The 23,352-nt window shown below is 28.7% G+C and overlaps 1 protein-coding gene across 6 annotated transcripts in view; it reads left to right on the forward strand.

Moving 5' to 3' along the window:
* Nucleotides 1-23,352, forward strand: part of mub (poly(rC)-binding protein mub) — a 373,736-nt gene that overhangs the window by 91,625 nt on the left and 258,759 nt on the right. The gene's annotated exons all lie outside the window — the stretch shown is intronic.

Raw genomic sequence — 23,352 nt, forward strand, 5'->3', positions numbered from 1 at the left:
ATATTCTTTGTGATGTAAGATTCTTCTCTAATTGAGTATCGTAATGCAATTTTTGTATTTTCCATATTCATGATTATTTTTTACTCTTTTCAAAAATGGAAAATTTTTCGATATTTGATCTCTATTTTATTATATTGTCATCCAATTTTTAAAAAATTTATTTTCAAAAGGAATAAAAATTTGTTTGAAAGAATTAAATTTCCCTCTGGATATATCTGTATGTATATTTAAATTGTGTTCATGAAGAATTAGTATTCTTGTCAAAATTTATCTATTCGTTTATTTTATATATCCCTTTTCAATATTATTTGATGGTTTCGTGTAAATAAATATATTTTGTTTTTGAATTAAGTTTTCTCAAAATCTTTTCAAAAAATGTCAATGTACTTTTCAAGTTTTTTTTCAAAATATTATTTATAAAAAAGTTTTCAAAATTTTTTGTATTTGCATCAAACATTTTTATTTCATAAAATTTTTCATTTTTCTTTTGCTTTCATAGTTCCACTAATATTCAGATTATTAATTTTTATTAGATTAATCTGTATAAGAAAAACAGCCGCATACATTAAATGGAGCATATAAATAATTTTAGACATAAATCTAATAATTTCGATAATTTTTTCGATGCAAATAACTTCTTGGTGCAATGTAATATCACGAGATATATTATCGGTTCATAAATATTAATGAAAAATTAAAAATATTAGGACAAAATGGTCATGAAACATGCAAGAAATATTCTTAAAATATCGTATCTTTCCATTACCTCGAATAATCAAAATTTTCAAAGATAAAGTTATACAAGATAATTAAGTTATTATATTTTCAAGATAAAACATAAATCTTTATTTATCTTTGAAATTATGAAAAATATTTAATAAATATATTGTTCCACAAAATAAATATAAATTTATCCACTTTCCTTAAAGAAAATGGCTAATCAAATAAAATAAATAAAATAAAAATTTCATTCCAGTATAAAAGTAATAAAAGTATCAAATTTCGATATATCATTAATATAATCATGGTATATCCATTAGTTGATTCTACAAACCAAAACAAACAAAAAATATCAGAAAAAGTTTATTTATAGAGCGAGATATTGAGCCTCTTTTTTCGTCATTCATTGTCATCTATTTTCATTTTATCTAACTTCATATAACCTAATAAATAAACCTGATATTTATATATATTTTTGCGTTTATTTTACCAGAATTAACACCTCCAATAGTCCATTACAGAATATCCTGTACATTACAGAAAATATCATTTATTATTACGAATTCAAATATAAATTCAACTTTCATACACAATCTTCATTTTCTTAAATCTGCTTCTTACTTTTTTCAATATACATATTATGTATATCTCAATATACATCAACTATATTCGTTCGTGTTATTCCAATTGAAATTAAGATTCTGGAAATAGATTTTTATTTATTTCTCATTTTATTCCATTTCCATCATTGTTGACTGAGGATAATAACAATGATGACTTTACATTATTAACGTCATTCCTTTGAAGGAATCCTGTTTGTTTATAGTTGACACGTTAAAGAATCAGTGGAAGATATCAGTGCTGAAAAATTATTTAAGATGATACACATTTGTCATCGTTTTCTGCCAATAATGCATGCGATATTAGAAACGATAAAATAGATTGCGCACATTGCTTTGCCATCTTTTGATGAACGTTATAATCGACACTTTAATTGGAAAGGCACACCAGTGCTATAAATCATTCTGTTCCATTCTTTCTCGATATGCCCATTGCCGACCTTTGTCACCCTGTCGTTGAGAACAACACATTGCTTTCCCATCTTCTGACAAAACTATTAACAAAACACTTAACAAAGTATATATATATATATGATGTTGCGTAAGATCAGTGCCATTCAGACGATTCTTGAAAATGTATATTTCTTAGAAACATTGTGATCTCGAGCCATGCCAATCTCAAGAAATTTATTACAAACGCTTTCATGGGACGATATTGTTCTAAGTTTAGGAATTTTCTTTGGATTGAAGGTGTCGTTGATCCACGATTAACACGTTCTTCGCTGCAGAGGAAACGAACCGAAGAAAAATCAGAACGTTTTAACTTTTCGATTATTCGAGCTATTCGATGTTTGAAAACCGGACAAGCATTTCCTTTGAACCTCCAAGTATTCGCAACTACTTTGCGAGCTCGGATCGTTTAAGGCGGAACAATAGTACAAACTTTGTAACGAGTCATTTTTATTGCACAAAGAATTCCAAATTAAATATTTCTTTTCTAGAACTCCATCTGTCCTGCCATTTCCGCCAAATACAAAGCGAAACTTGGGCAATTTTACGTAGACAAAGAAACGTGGTATATCCAACTTATACGAAAGCAATAGGAAGCATCCTCATTAAATCCGAGCAATCACCGAATCTGTCATCGCCACTCCTTTTATGGAGGACGGTCCACCATTCTCGTTCAACTCTTTTCATTGAAAATCTTAAAGCTCGCTTCCACCTTTTCCTATTAACGACAAATCAATCAGTTTTAAGGGGTGAGAGGGTGGAACACAGGAAGAAGTGATTGTAAATAGAAAATGTGGAGTAACAGTGTTTCTTCATTTGAAGTAAATCAAGTTTGAAAGTATTTCTTCTGAATAAATGGTTAAATCTATGTGCAAAATTAAATAAGTTTTTGTGGAAGAGTCGAAATTAAACACTTAAAAAATAGTGTAAATTTTTCAAATTTTATTTTCATGAAAATTAATGTTCAAGTGAAAAAATTTGTAGAATTAGAATTATTCGTATCTTTAGAATACTATCCTGTTGTTGTTACTTAACCACTTTCACTTATATATTTTGAAAAATTTTCAAATTTGATTTATTCAAAAACAAGGCCTGTGAAAATATTTACATTCTACACATTCTCGAGTTATTTTTTTCGTGTAAAATCACGGTTGTACCATTTGTAGTTCAATTAATTTTAATAATTAGAAAATCTTAGAAACTATTACCCAAAATGCCCACGCAATTCGTACAACAACAATTCGTCGAAACTCCAATTTTCCTCAACGAACCTCTTCCTCTTTTCGCGTGCCAAGCTCAAACGTATCATTTTTCCTGAATATAGGGGAGCGAGAAGCCGTCCCTAGTTGCCAACTTATTCGATTTTAGGGTTACAATATTAAAATGGCACTGCCTCTCCAAGGGAGAGAACTCCTTCTTCTCCTCCTTTCCCATTCCTCGAGACTGTTGCGTTAATATTGCAATTGGCCCATGGGAAAAGTGGAGGAAACCTTCGAACTTAGAGGGGAAACGAGGCTTCTGTGTAGCGTGCACCGTGCTCTTGAACGCATAGGGACATTTGTCGCTGTCTACTCCCCGCCATCTTCTATTTCGTTGACTTTGACTACTTGCGTGCCCTGTACTTCCTTAGAATTAGAAAATGAATCTTGGATTCTATTCTATTCTTTTTTTTTTTTTTTTTTTTAATTCGTAAATTTAATTTGAACTTTCTTGATTTGGGTAAAGGGTATTGCATAAAAAATAATTATATGGAATTTTACGTTTGAATAAAAGAAATAAGACGTTAAAATATTTGTATAAAGGTTTCGTTGAAGAGAAATTTGTCGTGATTAAATATTTGAACTTGAAAGAAATAATTTGCTTAATTAACACATTGAAATATACGTTTGTTAAGTGATAAATGAATTGGAATTCATTTTGTGTAAACAAACAAGGATAATTATTATTAAATTACTTGTTGCTAGAATAGAATGTTTATGGTTTTTTTTAACAAATTGTATAAAGGGAATATTAAGTGGCATAAAAAAGTTTCGTGTTGACTTTAACTATTTGTGTGTAATCTTACCAGAATTGCAATATTATTGTGAAAAATAACTAAAATTTTGAATAAAATTACTTTAAATAATAACTTTATTCAAGTAATTTATTTTTAATTTCAATTATTAAAATTTTATCCATTTTTCTAAATTACTATATATTTCTTTGAAATTTAGCAAATTTGTGAAAATTTATTAAAAATTTTAGGTTTTTTTATTTTTAGTAACTTTGAGATGAATATAATATAGAAAAATGTATTAAAAAAATACAGGATTGAAACTATTAAAGAAATATATTATATAAAAGTTATATGACATAAAATTAAATATTAAATATAAATATTAAATATAAATAATGTCCATAATGTAATGCAGGTATTTAGATATAATTTAGATATGATTAATAATAATTAATTATGATTTTTATTCAATCAAATATTTATTGTTATCGTATCATTTTAATTTAAATAAAAACATCTATATTTAGATGCATATTATAATAGTTCTACTTTATCTTGTTAACAAGAAAATCTGTTTTCCATTATTGGTTTAGAGAAAAAGGAATATTATATTGTTTTTATGTTTCTATATTAAAATAATTAAAATAAATAATTTCAGTGATTTAAAGTAACACAAATAAATTTATAAAATCATATAAGTATAATTGAAGTTTTTGATTTCGATTTGAACGAGAATAATTTTGTATAATTTAACGCATTCATAAGCATATCTTTAATCTATGAAGCTTCTTGCCTTCTTTTGACTTGGCTGTATTTCGATGATTAATGAGAATTCGATATTATATTCTTTCTCTATAGCATTTTACATTGAGATCATTTCAAAAAGATTTCATATTTATAAATTTATAAGTTATAAATATATTACGTTTCTTGATTTTGAAAAATTCTCTATATTTTATCAAAATATCAAGTTATCATTATTTAAATTGATTGTCCACTTGTCCAGAAAAGCATTTACATCGCTATTCGAGCATCAATAAAATTTTAATTCTGCATTTTAATTTATGAATATTTATTAACCAAATATAAATTATAATATTAATTAAGCCATTCTTTCAAATTATTGGTTTAAAAATTAAATCGAGCCATAAATTGTTTAAACATCTATTAAAAAATTCAATTACTATATCATTTAATTAAATTGTTTAATCAAAAAATAATAACATCTCTGTTTCATCGATGATATTCCAATTCCATATTCCAATATTATATTATATTAAAAAGCATTAATTATTTAATTAATTTATTTTACAATAAAAACTTCAATCTTCTCTCTCCAAAATGATCCAAATTGAATCATTTGAATCATTCACCTGAAACATAAAAATATTCAAAATTCTAATTCTAATTAATCCAAATCATTTGATAATTTTTCTACAATAAAAACTTCAATTATTAAATTATTTTAATCTAAAAAACTCTTTCTATCGTCTCCTCTCTCTAAATCGACTAACACAACGATCCCTTTCATAAAAATCCTCCTCCATACCCGATAAAATTCTGATTCCGCGCAATACGCCAATTTGCCAAAAAGCAGACCGTTTCAATCCACCTGGCCGCCTTCCCTCTCGGTTATAACCATAGTTTCCACAGTTTCTTTCGTTCATAACATCCCTTGGTTGCATTTATGCAACCTTTTCCACATATTTCAGACCTCGTAACGACGACCGGGGGCGCAATACGTTTGACACGCCCCTGTTGTTTCGTTCGATAATTAATGCATTAAACGGCAAAGCAGTTTTTTCTTTCTAAACACATTTCAAGGTTTGGTTCAACTTACGAACGAATTTACAGGGCAGGGCAGATGATTCGATATCGATGGTTCGCTCTGTAAACGTGGAACAATTTAATTGGCCGAAATTTCACACTCTCGCGATACATATTCGTACGGATTGTTGATTCGAAGTTGGAATATCGGTGTATTGCGAGATGTACGTGTTTCGAGATGGTGAGTCTTTTTCAATTTTTAATTAGTCGTCTCGTGAATCAATCGAGAGAGAAATATTGCTCGAAGGTTGGGGAACGTTTGTTTGTGTTGTGTTTATTCATTTGCAATCTTTGATGAACGAAATATATATGTTAATGGAATTTGTTTGAGAGGGAAATCTCCTCAAGGGAATTGTTGTAATAGATATAACACGTTCTTGATAGTTTTTGAACAGAAACTTTAGCCAGAAATGTAAACACAGTTATTAAATGAGGGCATTTTCACGTTCAGTTGATGTCGAGCTATGTGGTTCCATTAACTGTAAAACATTCAAAATGAATACGAAAAAGTCTGAAGTGTGAGAAGTGTGAACGAGAAACTTTTTTTTGGTTGCATAAGGATGGAAAATCATATGATGAGATAGTCAAAAGTCGTAAAAACAAAAGTAAATCTGCAACTTCAAATATTATTAATCTGCACTTTCAAATATATCAGAAATGTTTGACAAAGATGTTCATCCCCAATTGTATCGACGAGTCTTACGAAATAATAATTTTCATGATAGAAAGCCATACATTAATAAGCAAAATCGAAAGAAAAGATTGACTTTTGCAAAAACATTTGTAACAAAAGATAACGCTTTTTGGGAAAAAGTGATATTTTCCAATGAATCAAAGTTCAATATTCTTAACTCGAATGGGCGAAATTATGAAAATGTATGGCCCAATAAAAACATAGTCAGGAAATTTAGTATTTATTGATGGGATAAATACAAATATCTAGATATTTTAAAGAACAATCTCAAAGATAATGCCCAAAAATTGAGATTGTTAGACTTTTAGTTTCAACAGGACAACGATCCTAAACATACAACGAAAAATCGTGAAAGAATGAATTCTATACAATATAATTCATTATACAACATAATTATTAAACACTCCATCACAGAGTCCAGATATAAATCTCATCGAAAATTTATAGGCAAAAAATTAAATATCTTCAAAGCAGATGCTTGAAGAAAAAATTACAGAAATATGTAATTCTATCGATTGTAATTTTATAAAATCACTGGTACACAGTATGGAAGGTCGACTGAGACAAATTATTACCACCAAAGATGGTTCAACAAAATATTAATGTTAAATAATACTGTATTTATGAAACGTATTTATGAAATTTTATATAATATTATAATAATATTGTAATTATAATATAAATAAAATGAAAAATTTATGATACAATTGGAAAGGTATATTGAATCTGTGATTTGATTCGTCAAACATTAGTCTTGCGAGTCAATTGAGAGAGAAATATGTTTGAGCGTTTATCTATTAGTAATAGAATTATAATAATATTGTAATTATAATATAAAATAATTTTTTGGTTATTCGAATTATTGTAAAGATCGTTCCATTTATACGTTCTTTATGATATAATTGGAAATGTATATTGTATCTGTGATTTGATTCGTTAAGCATTAGTTAATATGTTTGTTAAATTGTTTCTAGATATATTATGGAGTAGAGCAATATGAATATGTTTGTTCGCTGATAGATTGATATACGTGGAGTTGTACTGTAATTTAATACGAAAACAACAATTTAAACTCTCTATTTGATAAATATTTTAAAAAGGCTGGAGATTTATTCAACAACGAAATAAATAATAAAACACAAACAATTTAAAAGTTTTACCATATTGTTAATTATTATAATGAAATTGAATACGAAGTTACAATGGATTTTACATTTTTGTGTTACATTTCCAACTTTTGAACGAGAAAATAAAAATTTTTTTCTAAAACTAAAAAATCGAAACATTCCCCCCCCCCCTCCGCCCTCCGCCCTCGAATTCACTGCAATCTGTGCTAAAAAAATATCATCGTCGAGGGATAAAGAATTAAGATTAAACGTTTAAATATTCAATTTCATTCAATTAATTAACCACTTGAATACATTTCCATCTTCTTTTGTTCAGTTGACATATTTTTCGATAAAATAAAGGGACCGCGGCATACCGTGAACGTTCCTTGTTTGCTAAGAAAACAGTGCTCATTAAAGTGTACGTCGGCATTTCTCTTGCGCGGTATTTATAAATGTTTATTGACACAGGTGGCACATTGTAGTCACAGTGACTGGTTGAAGATAATGAATAGTGGATCGCGATCCTTTAATTAACTGTAACGATACACGAGAAGTTGGAAACTCCTAAATTAACTGGTAAATATTGTCTCGATTAATATCAGAGGGATGTAAGTAAATACATTTGTCTTAATGATAAAGTGAAAGATCGTTGAGTAAAAGGAAAGTAAAAAGATTAAAGATGATTGACGAAATAGGATTGAATTATTATTATTGAAGTAACAAAATTTATTTCAGATAATAATTTAATCCTTATATTAATATCCAGATATTCTTTAATATAATTTAATATAAGATTCAAAATTTATTATTTTTCTTTTTCAAAAGATTTATTTTACTACTATTTTAAGCTTGAAATTTTATCATCAGAAAATTATTAAAATGAGAAACTGAATAATCTGAAATTTTGATTATTGATATTTGAGAAAATAATAAATTAAAAAATTGGTTATTCGAGTAAATCACATTTACTTTTTAATGGAAAACTCGTTCTTGAAAATAATTCGTTCTTCCAAAATACGAATTATTGAATAAAAATTGTAATAATCGTTCAAATTTGATATTAAAACTTTCTTAATTCACAATTTATCGTATTGTAAAATAATACATCTAATATTTTTTTTTATGGAAACATGATAATTATTTAACCTCAGAACACATTAAATATAGATTAACAATTCTCAATTACCTTGTTTAAAATCCTGCACATTTTCTCTGAAAGAATTAAACTATCAGGTTTCTTAATTTTCTCCACGAATGAAGTTAATCTTCCCACCACCCCTCTTAATTACATTATTCCGCAAAAAATTAATTTGACTTCTTCCATCCATTTCCTTTTGTTGGAAATATAATATTCTACGTTTTCTTCTTACGCGAAAGTATAAGTAAAATGGAAAACCCATTTCTATATGAAGAGTAATCACGTTTTCATTTAATCACATCCTTTAAAATGTTATTTATTATTTAGATTATTCAGATGGAGAATAAAAATAAGATGTAAAATCTGATTTCAAATAAAATGTTTATATTTATGAATAAACAATGAGAAATAAATTACTCTATATAATACATTCAAATGTATTTTTTTATGAAAATGAAAAATTATTTATCATTTACAATTAAAATATAATTAATTTTATTTCTTATTTGTTATTTATTAAATAATTAATAAATGAATAAAAATTTGTTCTGAATTACTCGTTCATAGCTGTAGTTGACAACTTGTACAACTTTTCGTATTATTCGAGTTAAATGTCAGGATATTATTATCTTAATTAAAATTATTAGTTAAAGTAACTTTATTCGTAATTTTAATTAATTAATTTTTTAATCCATTAATGCCCACGCACTCCATATCGTTATTTCACTCGCTCAATTCACACCGTTATCTCCGCCATGACAGTTGACAGTATACACTTTTATCTCGGTTTAAAATCACTCGAAATACTCGAATCAGTATTTGCCACGGAATAAAGAAAAAGGTCGTTTGAATAAATGGAAAGGGACAGAGCGTCTGTCGAAAGAGATCGTTAGTGGCAAAGATGTAATTCCACTGTACGTATATACTCCTTCTGCGCTCGTTTGTTCGTTTGAGGAGAGAAAGGTCTGTCTGCCACGTGTGGTGTATCTTTACACTGTGTGCAAAAAAAAAGTATCCCAAAAGCGAATTCAAGCTTTCTTTCTTTCTTTTCTTTTTTTTTTTTTCTTCTTCTTTTTTAAAGTCGAACGAAGTTTCGATGCCGCAAGTTTTCCTTACTAGAGGAATTTGTTTAGAGAAATCTCGAGTTTTGGCATTTTTCGTAGAGATTTTCTTTGAGAGATTTCCATTTTGTGGTTTTGGAGATTCTCTAAATAGTAAGGAATTAAATATGTTTTAGAGAAGATGGAACGAGTTTGAACCGTAAGCCACGCTCGATTGCTCTATTTTTTAACGGTTGTTTTTTTTATAGACTCGCTTAAAAGTACGGTAATTTGCATTTTAACATTATTGATTAAACGACAATTGACCAGTTTCAAGCATAATTTTCAGTTTAAGAATTAACAAAATATTTAAAGAATATAGTAATTTAATATTTAAAAGGAAAAAGTAAGAAATAACGAGTAGATCAAAGAAATAAATGCATAAATGACACGTACGTATAGATATAACTTATATTAATAGCCACGTGGCGCTAGTGTTGCGTCACTGGTCGCCATAATATTATTGCAGATCATAACTATTGTGATCTTTCAAGCATAAGCTCTCGATCCAGCTATGACATGCTTTCCAAATCGTTCTTCCATTAACTAAAGTGAAGTCAGTTGCTATGTCAATATGTCGTGCTGCGTTGTTGTTGTGCTATTAGATTTTCATCATCTGATTGAAAATGAATGTCAACCGATTATCGATTATCGATATAATGTTTCTTTTCTATATTGTTTCGTTATTATATATTTTCTTTATATATCGTCTTAACTATTTTTTCTTTAACTCTTTTTTCTTTTTATTTATTGCGTTTTTTATATATATATGATGAGGATTATGTTCGATAATCGATAATTAATGTTTATTTTTAACAGGCCAATGTGAAAAATAATATATCGATATCAATTCTTGATCAAACCATGCAGTCGATCTTCTCTGTTGCTTTTACAACTATTTTTGAAGACAGTGCTTTGTCCAAGTGATCATAATTGTTATAATAATTAATTTTTTTAATTAGTATTATTTTTATTTGATCTAGAACTAATGTTATTTTTGAACAATTTTAGATAGATTTTTGAAAAATATTGTAGCTTTTTTTTTATAGGAATTCAACTTTGCAAGTGATTTCTTAGTAATAAACGAAAAAGATTTTAATAAAGTTTCATAAGATGATTGTCTTTTTAACGAATCTCTTAGCTGTCCCTTGGGCAATCTTTAATTAATTCTTCTTTAATTCCACTTTAATCTTATAAAACTCTAAATAAATCTTCTTTAATCCTTTATCTAATGTGATTGATTATTTGATTCTTTTGAACTTTGAAGCTTCTTTCTCGTTTCTTAACTCCTTTTTAAATATTCTAATTAAAGTATATCCAATATAAATTTTGGCCAGCTACGTTCACATCTTGTTTTAATAATTAATTAAAGATGTTATATAATTTTGTGAATTGACTACTTCATATAAATTATCATTATATAACAAAAACTAATAATTAATGTTATTGTTTGCGACTTTTTGATTTTGTAGAATTTATTTTATTAAATATTTAAACTGTAAATTTTTAAGCAATTATAAAAGTAAAAGTAAAAAGTAAAGATTTACTTTATTCTACTTTATTTTACTTTTTAAGTATTATAATATATATTTTAGTTTTTTTTTTTTTTTTTTTTTTAATATAATTCTATACATTATTTTCGGATATTAAAATAAATATCCATAATTTAGTTATTACTCTCTATTATTTATTACTTCCATTTCAAATTACATATTTTCCATCGATCAATATTTATTTGATAATAAATTACTTTTCTACCAAATAATTAAATTTTCGTTCTACTTACGCCTATTTTTTTCTGCATAAAATAGTATCATTTATTTCTATCTCTATTCTATCTCTAATCCCCGAAATGAAAGCTATTGTATATTCATAACTCATCTTTCCGTTTCTCAATCACCTACGAATTCGAGTAAATATAAATAAAATTTGTATTCACCTATGAATACGAAATAACCGAATAAAATAGGATAGAGGATATAAACTATGAAGCGCATTGGAAATAACGTATCGAAAATAAAAATTTAATTGAGAAAAATGATTACGTGACGTGGTCAGACAACGTGGCATCGGGAGTATATAAATGCAGTGCATTTAAAAATCAAATACTTTTTAATATTCGATTTAATATTCAAAATACAAATATTATTCAACGTGATCTGCATTTCAAAATTGTAAAATAATCTTCAAATCCAAATATTGAAAATATTTACAATATTACTATGAACACGATTTAACATGTTCTCTGAAAAAGCGCATCAATATTCTATTTTTCTGTTCCCATTTTTATTCTCTAAATGCAATCTCAAAAAAATCACAAACAAAATATGAAAAAGAAAAATTTCAAATATAAAACCAGAAGTCATGTTTCATATTATAAATAAATTTTCACTTGTAATAATACATTTCGCAAAAATAAAATAATCGCATTTTTATAAAACAATAAATCTAAATCCTAAATTCTTTTTCATTCGTCACCGTTTAAAAAGAACATTCAGTCATAATTCTCGTTAACACGATAAGCGCAAATAATAATTTAATATTAAATCGGGATAACATTTTAATATAGAATAATATAGGAAGAATAGTTAATCAATACACAAATCAAATTTCAAACTTTCATTGAAATAGATCCCAACGCTAAAATTATATTCGCATATTATGATAATGTGAAATCGCGAGAAAAATATTAGGCGACACGGTAGCGCGATCGATAAGGAAGAATCTGTGACGTCGAAGAATTCCGATTTTTCCCGGATGGAATAGATATCGTATCGAAATCAGATCACCGCTCTCTGTCGTCTCATTCCACGTCACGTGTTTTCCTGTTTCTTTGTCTGGCAACGAGGCAACGAATTCGGTTGTCTCTTTTCCCGAAGGAATCAATTTTAACACAATTCGTCGCGAAAGGATGTCTCTGATATCGACACACTATGTTACCGGCCGAGTTTATTTCTTGTTTTGAAAATTACTCCCGTGGAAATAACTCGCTGTCTCTTTTCAGAAAGATTTCTGGATATTTTTCTGGATCGAACTGAAATTCGTGGAAACGAAAAAATGATTATGCGATAAAACAGTTGATGATACTGGTATTTAGATTGAAAGAGAGTGTGCAATGTGGAAAAGTAGATTCTTAAAATGGAATTCATAATTGTGAAAGAATAGTTGATAAAGGAGATATAGAAAATGAAGTTTTCTTAAAAAGTAGTATATATTTATATGAAGAAGTATCATTTAAAATATATTAAATATTTTTATGAAATATAAGAAAATAATATTTCAAATGATTTTAAAAAAGTCAATCTATTTTTAGTTTTAAATCATATTTAATTCTTTAGACATTAAATGGAACAGTGTGTTCAAATAGTATTTTGCTCATAAAAATATATCTCAATTTTTAATATCTGAAGAACTGAAAATTCTTGAGGAACATCATACATAAATTATTATCAAAAATTCATATATTTAAACATTGATATTTAAGATAAAAATATCCTTTGAAACGTATTTATATATTTCTCTGTAACTATAGAATTATAATTTAAATTGTAATTGATATATTGAAATAACTTTCATCGAATAACTTAAAATAACTTGAATTTATTTGATCTCATTTTCTCTCAGTATTCACTATGATTCTCTATGATATTAAAATGAATCTGAACTCTTATAAATAGCAATCAAATTATGAAATATTTCAAATTTTTTTCAGTTCTACGTGAATAATGATAATAACGATAAATTTTTGATCTAACGAAAAAAATAAGAAATTTTTAACTTGAACATATTCTAAAAAATTTTATATTATAAAATCGATCTTTTTTCTAAAAAAAAAAAAATGATTACTTGTAATTGAAAATCAAAGGAGGATATTCGCTTCATATCTCGTTTCTGACTATGAGAAAATGAAGAAAATAGAATCTTTCGACCACTAGAACTCGTTCTAAAGAATTTTATGTTACAAATCGATCTCTCCCAAGTTTTGCCAACACCTCGACACGAGATTTTCACGCAAATATATCTTACAAGTTCGGGCTATTTGCCAACGATACCGCATCTCTGACTTTAGTAGCGACATCGTGGCTTGTATAAAGATTGATTGAGATCTCGTCCATCGTGTTTATTTAAGTTTTAGAAGTATACGTCCATTCCTTGTCGTGAACTATGAACTTTAAAGTAGTATTGGTATCATAAAGTTTTTTCGTCTAATCGAATGTGAATATCTTTAATTAAATATGAACTTTCATTTTTTCAATACGTAAGAATATTTATTTTAGACAGGCATCAAAATATTTAATTATCGTGAGATAAAATAGAGAAGTGTATGCACATCACACGTGAAATCTTGATTAATTTATTAATTTATTAATTTTAGAAAGGTGTCGTAACATCAAATGATTAAAGCTTTGTCTAATATCAGATTTCTATACACATATAAATGAAAGTTTTAAACGAAATTTTCGAATTTAAATACTCTTATATCGAGTCATTAATTATTTATTTTGTCGTTATTAAACTACGAGGTTTTTATTCATTAATATATTCGTATTTTATTTTTCAAATACAATTACAGATGCAAATAACACTCTCGATGAGAATGCAATGCAGTAATGAGCTGAAAGAAAAAATTCTAATTAATTTTGTAAGAATGTGATTTGGATAAATAAAATACTCTTCGAAATCTTTAATTTTAAAGATGATTATCCGGATTAACAAAATTTGCTTATATGCAATAATTTAACGAACAATTTTTAATCATTTTTGCATCATTTTTGCAATTCTTGTGTTTAGAATATTACACTAAGAAGATTAAAGAGGGAAAATATTAAAAGAATGAGAACTGAACAAAAAATTTCCAAATTTATGAGTCTCTGACAATTTTTTTTTTTTTTTTTTTGGAAATTCTATCACAATACAGCAAAAACACATATAACAAGCGTGATCTATCACATTCAATCATTTGCTGCATTTATAGAACAATGTTAAAACACATATTTTACTTATTTTTTATTTTATTATGTATCTTTTATCGTGAAAGGGACGACAGAGCATTCTTAATTATTCAATACTCTGTCATCAATTTGTCATTGATTTCGTTATTATCTTTAAAGAATTTCTCAAATTAAACTTAATATCTATGAAAAGTATGTCAAAGTTTGATTCATCGGTAGATTAAAGTATCACGTGTAACATCAGATGCCGTCAGGAAGAAACAAGGAAGCTTGCAGCATACCTGACAGTTTAATCAAAGTTCCAACATCTCCAATTAGCCATCACTCTCTGATCACTGGCTGATAACTAAAAACAGCGTCAAACGCTTATCAACAGCGTCACATCCTCTTTATGATGAAATTTATCATTCTCTCCTAAGTGGAACAACTCCAATGCTCTTACAAATTCAATTCTCCTTTGTTAAATATATTCGTATACAAATTGGATCGATTATTCTCGTTATTATCTCGAATCAAGCAAAATTTCTTTTTTAACAATTGAACGATTTGGTTTTATTCCATTTATTTTTTGTGAAGAAATTTTCAAAATTGCCTTAAACTTTGTTTTCGAAGAATTTGGATTTTCATTACACTTGATTTTTATTTATTTTTAGAAAACAAGTTTTTGAATACCGTCCACGATTATTTTATGTATAATTTATTTATTTATTTAATTGTTAGGCGAACAAGTATTTAATTCGCTTAAATTCGCGAAAAAGAAATTACAATACAAGAAATTTATATATAGATGAAGAAAAATAATCTCGTCACTTCAAAACCACATATGTAAATAACGAATCTCAATTTTTTTTCAATTATTATAAATTATTATATTATTTTTAACAAAATTGTTATTTTTCTTCGCGTAGAAATTGTGTGTGTCGGTATTCCATTATTTTAATACGTCAATTCTGATATTTATCTTATTATTCAATATCAAATTTATGAGAAATATCACAATTTTCGATACTTTTAAATTATTAAAGATCTTTAAATCATATTTCTCTAAAAGAGAGGAGAAATGTGATAAAAATAATCGTATTACACGAAACGTTATGTAATTACCATGGCAACAACATGTTTCCAAACGAGTTACGATTCCAGGAAACGAGCGACAAGGATGGAAATATTTTTCATTCAAAATTAATTCGCCGCGCGCTACACATTGACAAGATTGCCCGGTTTCGAATGATCTACGAAATCTCTGGCCAGTAATTCACCAGTTGGACGAGGTAACGCCACTGGACGTTAATTTATGCGCACTGATATTCAAATTCCTGTGCCAGTCAATCCGTAATCGTGTTATTCATCAAGCATCATGGTTTTTCGATTATTATTAATACCAGTTGCCAGGCTTGATACTCTTGAAACATGGTTTCTCGTGTGAAATATCTCTCTTGTCACGTATAAGATGTGTTTGAATTCAGAAATTTTAACAAGTTTTGAATACATGTAGAAATATTTTTTAATACTTGGAAGAGCTTTAATTGAACATGAGAGCTTTGTAAATTAAAAATTTTAAAGATGAAATCAGAAATTTTGTAAAGTTTCTGAAAAAAAATACTGAATGTGAAATATGAAATATGTGTTTTTTTCTTTTATTTTTCTAGTAAATGATAATTTTTTTTACAGAAATTTAATATAAAATCCATTTATCAAAAATTCTAACAATCATATTTTTCAGAAATTAAAATATAGTATAAAAAAAAAAGAAAGAGAATATATTTCTCAAATTAATACTACTCCCAATCCTACATTTTTCATATAAACATTGCCCCAAAAGATTGACAGGACGTCGAATCTGTGATTAATAAAATTCCACCTTCATCGAATACATTAGTGACTTTCCAATTAACGATACCTAAATCCAACGTTTCCTCTTCAAACTTTTGCAATCAGTCAAAAATCGTTCGATAAAATGTCAAAATAAAGATTAAATTTAATTCTGAATAAATCTTCAACATTCTGAAAATAAAATAATATACAATCTATATTATTTATATTAATAACATCTTTGACAATTATATTTAATCTATATCTGCTAGATATCAATAATTTAATAGACTAATATATTCATATATTAATATATCCTTTGCACGAAGTCGAATCTAAATACAAAAACAAATACCAAAAGTTCATATAGAAAAATCGAGAAGTTTATTTATTAAATTGTAAGCAATTGAAATAAGATGGACGTAGAATGAGATAAAATTTCATTCAACATAAATTTTTCTTTTAACATAAAACTTTTGTGCTTGTCTCTGAAAAATCAAATAACGAAAAAAATTAACAATATCTCAGATCAAAATTTTCCTATTATTCCAATTATTCAAAAATCGAAGTAACGATTACCAAAAATTTATTATTTTCTTTTTTCTTTTTTTTCTTTTTTTTTTCGATTTTCGAAGTCACGGATTAAAGGTCATAATGGAAACTCGATATAGGTATCGATATAGGGATGACCATCGTCATTGGCTAACGCTAGGTGGAAGCACGGTAAACCGACGGCGATTTCATTATCAATTTAACCGTCCGCTGAAATATGGACCGATCGATAATCCATTCTAGCCTCGTTCGTTATCCTGGCTCGCGAGTGCCGATCACGGCTAATATTTCACCGTGGAACTCGGTGCTTCGAAAGAAGAGGCTGTCTTAAAGGACGATTCTCGCCCATGCGACCCGATCCACGTTTTTATGGAGAAACGAAGAACGACCGTTTGCTGGAAACTTGAAATTTACTTGAATATGGATATTATATTATATTAAATATATATATTTTTAAATACGTTAAATAAGTTAATATGTTTTGCATATTTTTCGTGTATATTTGACTGAATTTTCATTACGTTTTGTACGTTATGTATATTCGTATAGAACGAACAAAATAATTTGAAGATGAAAAGGAAAAAAAAAAAATCTTATATTCGATGCAAATGAATTAATATTGCACGAAAGCTAATTAACATAACCTACAATTTGAACAAGTACAAAAACATAAATCTCAATCGATTGAATTGTATTAATAACATACGCTTATTTGTTATTTTAATTGATTTTCTTTCTAACAACGTTTTTCCAAAATAATTTTAATATTTTATTTAACGAAAATTCTACGTTCGACGGAATTATATTTGTTTAATTACACACATTTTTGAAGCAAAATTCCATTCGATAAAAATGTTAGACTCAAGAAAAATCATACGAGGCTTTCTCATCTAACCTATACATTTCGCTGATGAATGGATTGAACCGCGACGGATGGATCAAAGAAGGATCAGAACGCAACAACGATATATCCACTCTTCATACTTCACCTTCGTACTTCGCAATCATCGAGAAACGTCGACGATGACCTGAAAACGCCTTTGTTCCGATGGATGAGAGACCTCTCGAAAAGTTTGATTCACGGGGATCGAGGCGCGGGATAATTCCACCGTATTTTTCAACCCTCCCCGTTTTTCGATCCCCGAGGGCGCGAAACGTATGAAGTTCGTATAAAGTTGCGCGTTTCGAGCGCGACTCGCTTTTGAAAATTTTCACCCGATGGAATATGTTGGAGGGAAAGCCTGTGTATCCTGTGTGTCGTGGGAACGCTATTAATGGATCATGCCATCGACAGGCACTCGATCGAACGTGTGGATGTGGAATTAATGGGGATTAATTACTTCTGAAAGTGACTTTTTAATTTCAATTTTGTGGAAATCGACGCGATGATTAATTTTCGAGAATATTTTTCTTATTATAAAATTTATTGATTAGAATTATATTTATTATTGGTATTTATTCTTTTCTAAAAAAAGTTTCTTTTTCTTAAAAAATACTATAGATATAATTTTTCTTTCTTTCTTTTTTTAAAATTCGCAAAAGACTAATAATGAAATAAAGTTTCAAAGGTATTCGACATTTAATTCTACTTGGAATTAGTGTTTTCAATTTTGCATTTCAAACTTATCGCATTTAGGTATAAATCTAATCAAAGATATATCCTAATGAATACTCTGTTCAGTCAAATCTATTCACGATATTCACTCAATCCCATCACTACCAATAAGTGCAAGCAAACTCGACTTCTTCTTTTCTAAATAAGCAATCTAATCTGTCAACAATCTATCCACTTAACTCCATTACTAGCAATACATTTCTTTTCTTTATTTCCAAAGAAAACACCAACCAAACTAATCCGTCGATGCTCGAATTTACTTATACAATATATTCCATAACGTAACTAACAATAAATAAAACTCATATTTCTTCGAAAACTTACAAATTTGATACGCTTATACCCATCGCTAGCACAGTTAACTAACCAGATGAGACTCATTTTTCTTCGAAAACTCACAAATCCGATCTGTCAACGTTTTCAATTCCGTACTCGCGATACGCTTATACCCATCGCTAGCATAATAAACACTCGCAGCAAATCGATCGATAACACAGTTAACTAACCAGATGAGACTCATTTTTCTTCGAAAGCTCAGAAATCCGATCTATCAACGTTTTCAATTTCGTACTCGCGATACGCTTATACCCATCGCTAGTAGACGCTCTCCGTAAATCGATCGAGGATTCCGTTCGCGACGCCGTTTTCGGCTTGGTCTATAATTACACGGATTGCAAAAACAATCCGTACTTCGTGATGCATGCGTGTTCCACGGATCGACGAGGTAATTAGGCCCGTGGCCAACCCCACTTCTCGGCAACCGATCGAAAACAATACGCCCATTCGGCTCGCCTTGAAAATTATGTAAAATTAGCGGACAAAATCTCTGCCCGATTAAACCCTCGCTTCTTTTATCGAGTATCGATCAATTTCTTTTCACCAACCAACGGGGCGAGCAAGATCGATCCAAGCTCGACCGAGCTATTCTGGCCCAATGGGACGGGCGGTTAACTGGACATCAATTAGCTCGTCTCGCGATTATATGGCTATTGGGCTGGCTCTGATTGCACGGATGAACAGTTTCGAGTTGTCGTGGGAACGTGGTCTATCTTGCGGATACCGAAATCGAGAGATATAGTTTTTCGTTGCATATGCGGATAACTGTCGTCGAGGATTTTGAACGCGTTTGTATCGATTGGATGAACAGTTTAGGCGTGGTGATAGATAGGAAGAGAGATATTTCGTGGATGGGAAAAGAGAAAAGAATGGAAGATTTTATATTTTGTTATAGTTTTTGGATTATTGGTTTGTTAACTGGACGCTATTTCAGTTGGCTGGCCACGTTGAATATTGAATAAAATTGAATAATTTTTAAATAATTTTTCTTATCTATAATTACCATGTGTCAGTTTTGAACAATTGTTATTTTTAAAGTTTACTTTTTAAAATATAAACAATATAAATTTTAAATGATTGAAACTGATTATGATTTTGATATTTTTCTATTATCTTAGTTTTTAGATGTAGAAGTGTATCATGAATATAACTAAAATTACATTAATTGAAAAATTCTATAAATAATATCGTAGTGCAAGTTTTATTATATGTGACAAAAGAGAAAAATATTTCTTATAAGTGAGCTAGAAGAGTTGTTTTTATAATACATTTTAAATTTTAAACGACATATGCTACAAAATTGAAATTCCAATTTCAAATGTTGGGGATAACTCTGAGATAATTAAGTGAGAATAAGAAATATTGATTATGAAAATTGTAAAAATTGAAATATATATTCAAGCTTAAAACATCAGAAGAAAATTGATTTTATAATGGATTAAAAATTGGCATATTAGTACAAAGGGCAAATATTATTCCAATTTGTGATGTCGTATTTTGTCATTAAGATATTATGCATTCAAAGTAATTATCTCATTAACTCATGACAAATAATTCTGTAATATTTTGAGGATATTACATTCACTTAATATATATTTGTGTGGTGTCGCATAGTTCATTAAATAATTGCGCTTACGCTTTATAAAGCTGTAAATTCAATAACGCATTATTTTGAATATCTCTGTAAATTTTATTAAATTCTTAACACCTTGTTTACTGAATTATTCTACCGTGTTATATAATATTAAATATCTCACTTATTTTACAATCAAATATTACGTTTCTAGAATCTTATTACACAATTTATATACATATATATATAAATAAAGCCACGATTAAAAATAATTTTGTTAAATTAAAAATTAAAAACAATAATAAAGGATACAAAAAGTGTAGGAAGAAAATGTTCGTTTCCACCTAGATTAACAGAGAAAAAGAAATTATAAATTTCATAAAAGTCGCAATTTCAAAAAATAAAGAAGTGAAATTTTGTTCAAACCACAGTGGAATCATTGAGATTTCAAAAATCGAAAGTGTAAAAGGTAAGAAAAATTTTATACAAATAAAAATGGAAGATACTGGTGAAGATTATTCTAAACAGCACAGAGATTAAAATAATTAAAACGCGGTTAACAAAAAAATTCGTTTCACGCGAAAATTGTAATCATCGTACATTTGCACGTAACGAGGCCAGAAGGGAAGAGGAAACGCTCGTTTGTAAAACTTCCATCCGTCAGAAAACACCAACGGCACGCGAAATAGGGTTTAATTATATAAAACATGCAAAACCCCCGGTACACGACCAGAACATCTCGTAGCAGGAGTAAGTTGGCCATTGTCGAGAGACAAAAGGTTCCACGTAAGTCGTAACTTGGCCAGTGCTCGACCAACTTTCCTCCCGATCCTTTACACGCCCCTTTGCTTTGTTTATTTTTGCTCGAATCTTGTTTTTAACGTCGCTCATGGAATAACGAAAGATTTACAATACCGCAGACTCGAAGTACAATAAGATGTTTGTCTGAATTAGAGACTCTTTCAGAAAAAAATCTAACCTCACTTTTTTTTACAATTCCGAGTTTCGACTTAATGATTGCAAATTATTTTCCAAAAGATACACACAATCTATTTAAAATTTTTTTCTTTCTGTTTCTTTTTTTTTTTTTTTTGAAAATATAGGAAATGTTCTCTAAATATTCAATGTAATAATAACTCCAAATTATTTTTCAGTGGTTTCGACAATTCCTTTAAACTTATTTTCTTATCCTTTAAAAAGACTCGTGTAAAAGAATTCTAACCTCAACTTTTCTCTTTAAATTACAAATTATTCCCCAACAAAATTCTAACCTCACTTTTTTTTACAATTCCGAGTTTCGGTACTTAATGATTGCAAATTATTTTCCAAAAGATACACACAATCTATTTAAATTTTTTTTCTTTCTGTTTCTTTTTTTTTTTTTTTTGAAAATATAGGAAATGTTCTCTAAATATTCAATGTAATAATAACTCCAAATTATTTTTCAGTGGTTTCGACAATTCCTTTAAACTTATTTTCTTATCCTTTAAAAAGACTCGTGTAAAAGAATTCTAATCTCAACTTTTCTCTTTAAATTACAAATTATTCCCCAACAAAATTCTAACCTCACTTTTTTTTACAATTCCGAGTTTCGACTTAATGATTGCAAATTATTTTCCAAAAGATACACACAATCTATTTAAAATTTTTTTCTTTCTGTTTCTTTTTTTTTTTTTGAAAATATAGGAAATATTCTCTAAATATTCAATGTAATAATAACTCCAAATTATTTTTCAGTGGTTTCGACAATTCCTTTAAACTTATTTTCTTATCCTTTAAAAAGACTCGTGTAAAAGAATTCTAACCTCAACTTTTCTCTTTAAATTACAAATTTTAATGATCCCAAATTATTTTCTAGTGCGATTACATCGACAATACCATTAAATCCAATTTTCTCACTATTTTCGTGTCCAAGCAAACTGTTCCCCAAACAAAATTCTAACCTCACTTTTTCTTCAGATTCCAAGTTTCCATTCACTTTTCTCTTCTCACTTCCTTCTTTCGTCGAGCACCACCCATAAATTCGTTTCGAACAAACTTGCAAAGTATTTCGCTACAATTCTACGATTCCCGAACGATAAAACCGAAAACGAGGAGGGGAAGAGTGGGAACAAAGGGGGTAGAGAGGAGTCATCGTTGCATATTTAATGGAAAGCGGAGGATTTACGTCGAAGGTGGGTGTGCAATGTCGCTTGAATAACCCAGTTTCGACCAAACGAGCGCGTACGGATTTTCACGCGTGCACCCACCACCACCACCACCACCACTGTAAATAGGTCGAGGGTGATCTCGAGCATATAGCCGGTTTCCGTAAATGAATATTAATGCGTCTCGCATCGCTGTGAACCGAGCCCTGCCCTTCCACGCCTTCCTTTCGACGCCATTTCAACCGACCGTGCGGAAACCCAACATCTTCTGTCGCTAGCTTCGGCGCAGGGAGCGAGAGAGAGCGCGAGTGTGTGTACAGGATTCGTGTAAATCGAAGGGAAGGAATTCCACGTTTGGCAAATACCTCGTTGATTGCACGTATCGAACAGGGCATGAATTATGCATCGGAATGGCTGCGTGCGGTTTCGCTCGCAACCGTCAGCTGGTTGGTAATTATTTTCATTGCTTCGACGAAATCGAAGGTGAATCGATTGCTTTGGAATTCATTATATATATATATAATTTTTGTATTTGCATATTTGATAATTTATTAATTAATGAAGTATCTAGAACTATTAATTACTTAAATATAATTGATATACTAAGTTTCAAGAAAATTTGTTTATTAAAACGGATTTTAATGAAAGTTAAGAAAAGCATGTGGAACGTAATTATACGTAAAGTGTGTTTTCTTTATCAACATTTTTGTT

This window comes from Apis florea, unplaced genomic scaffold, assembly GCF_048593485.1.
Source record: "Apis florea isolate Af1SG1 unplaced genomic scaffold, ASM4859348v1 contig_1789_pilon, whole genome shotgun sequence".
NCBI classification, from domain to species: Eukaryota; Metazoa; Arthropoda; class Insecta; order Hymenoptera; family Apidae; genus Apis; species Apis florea.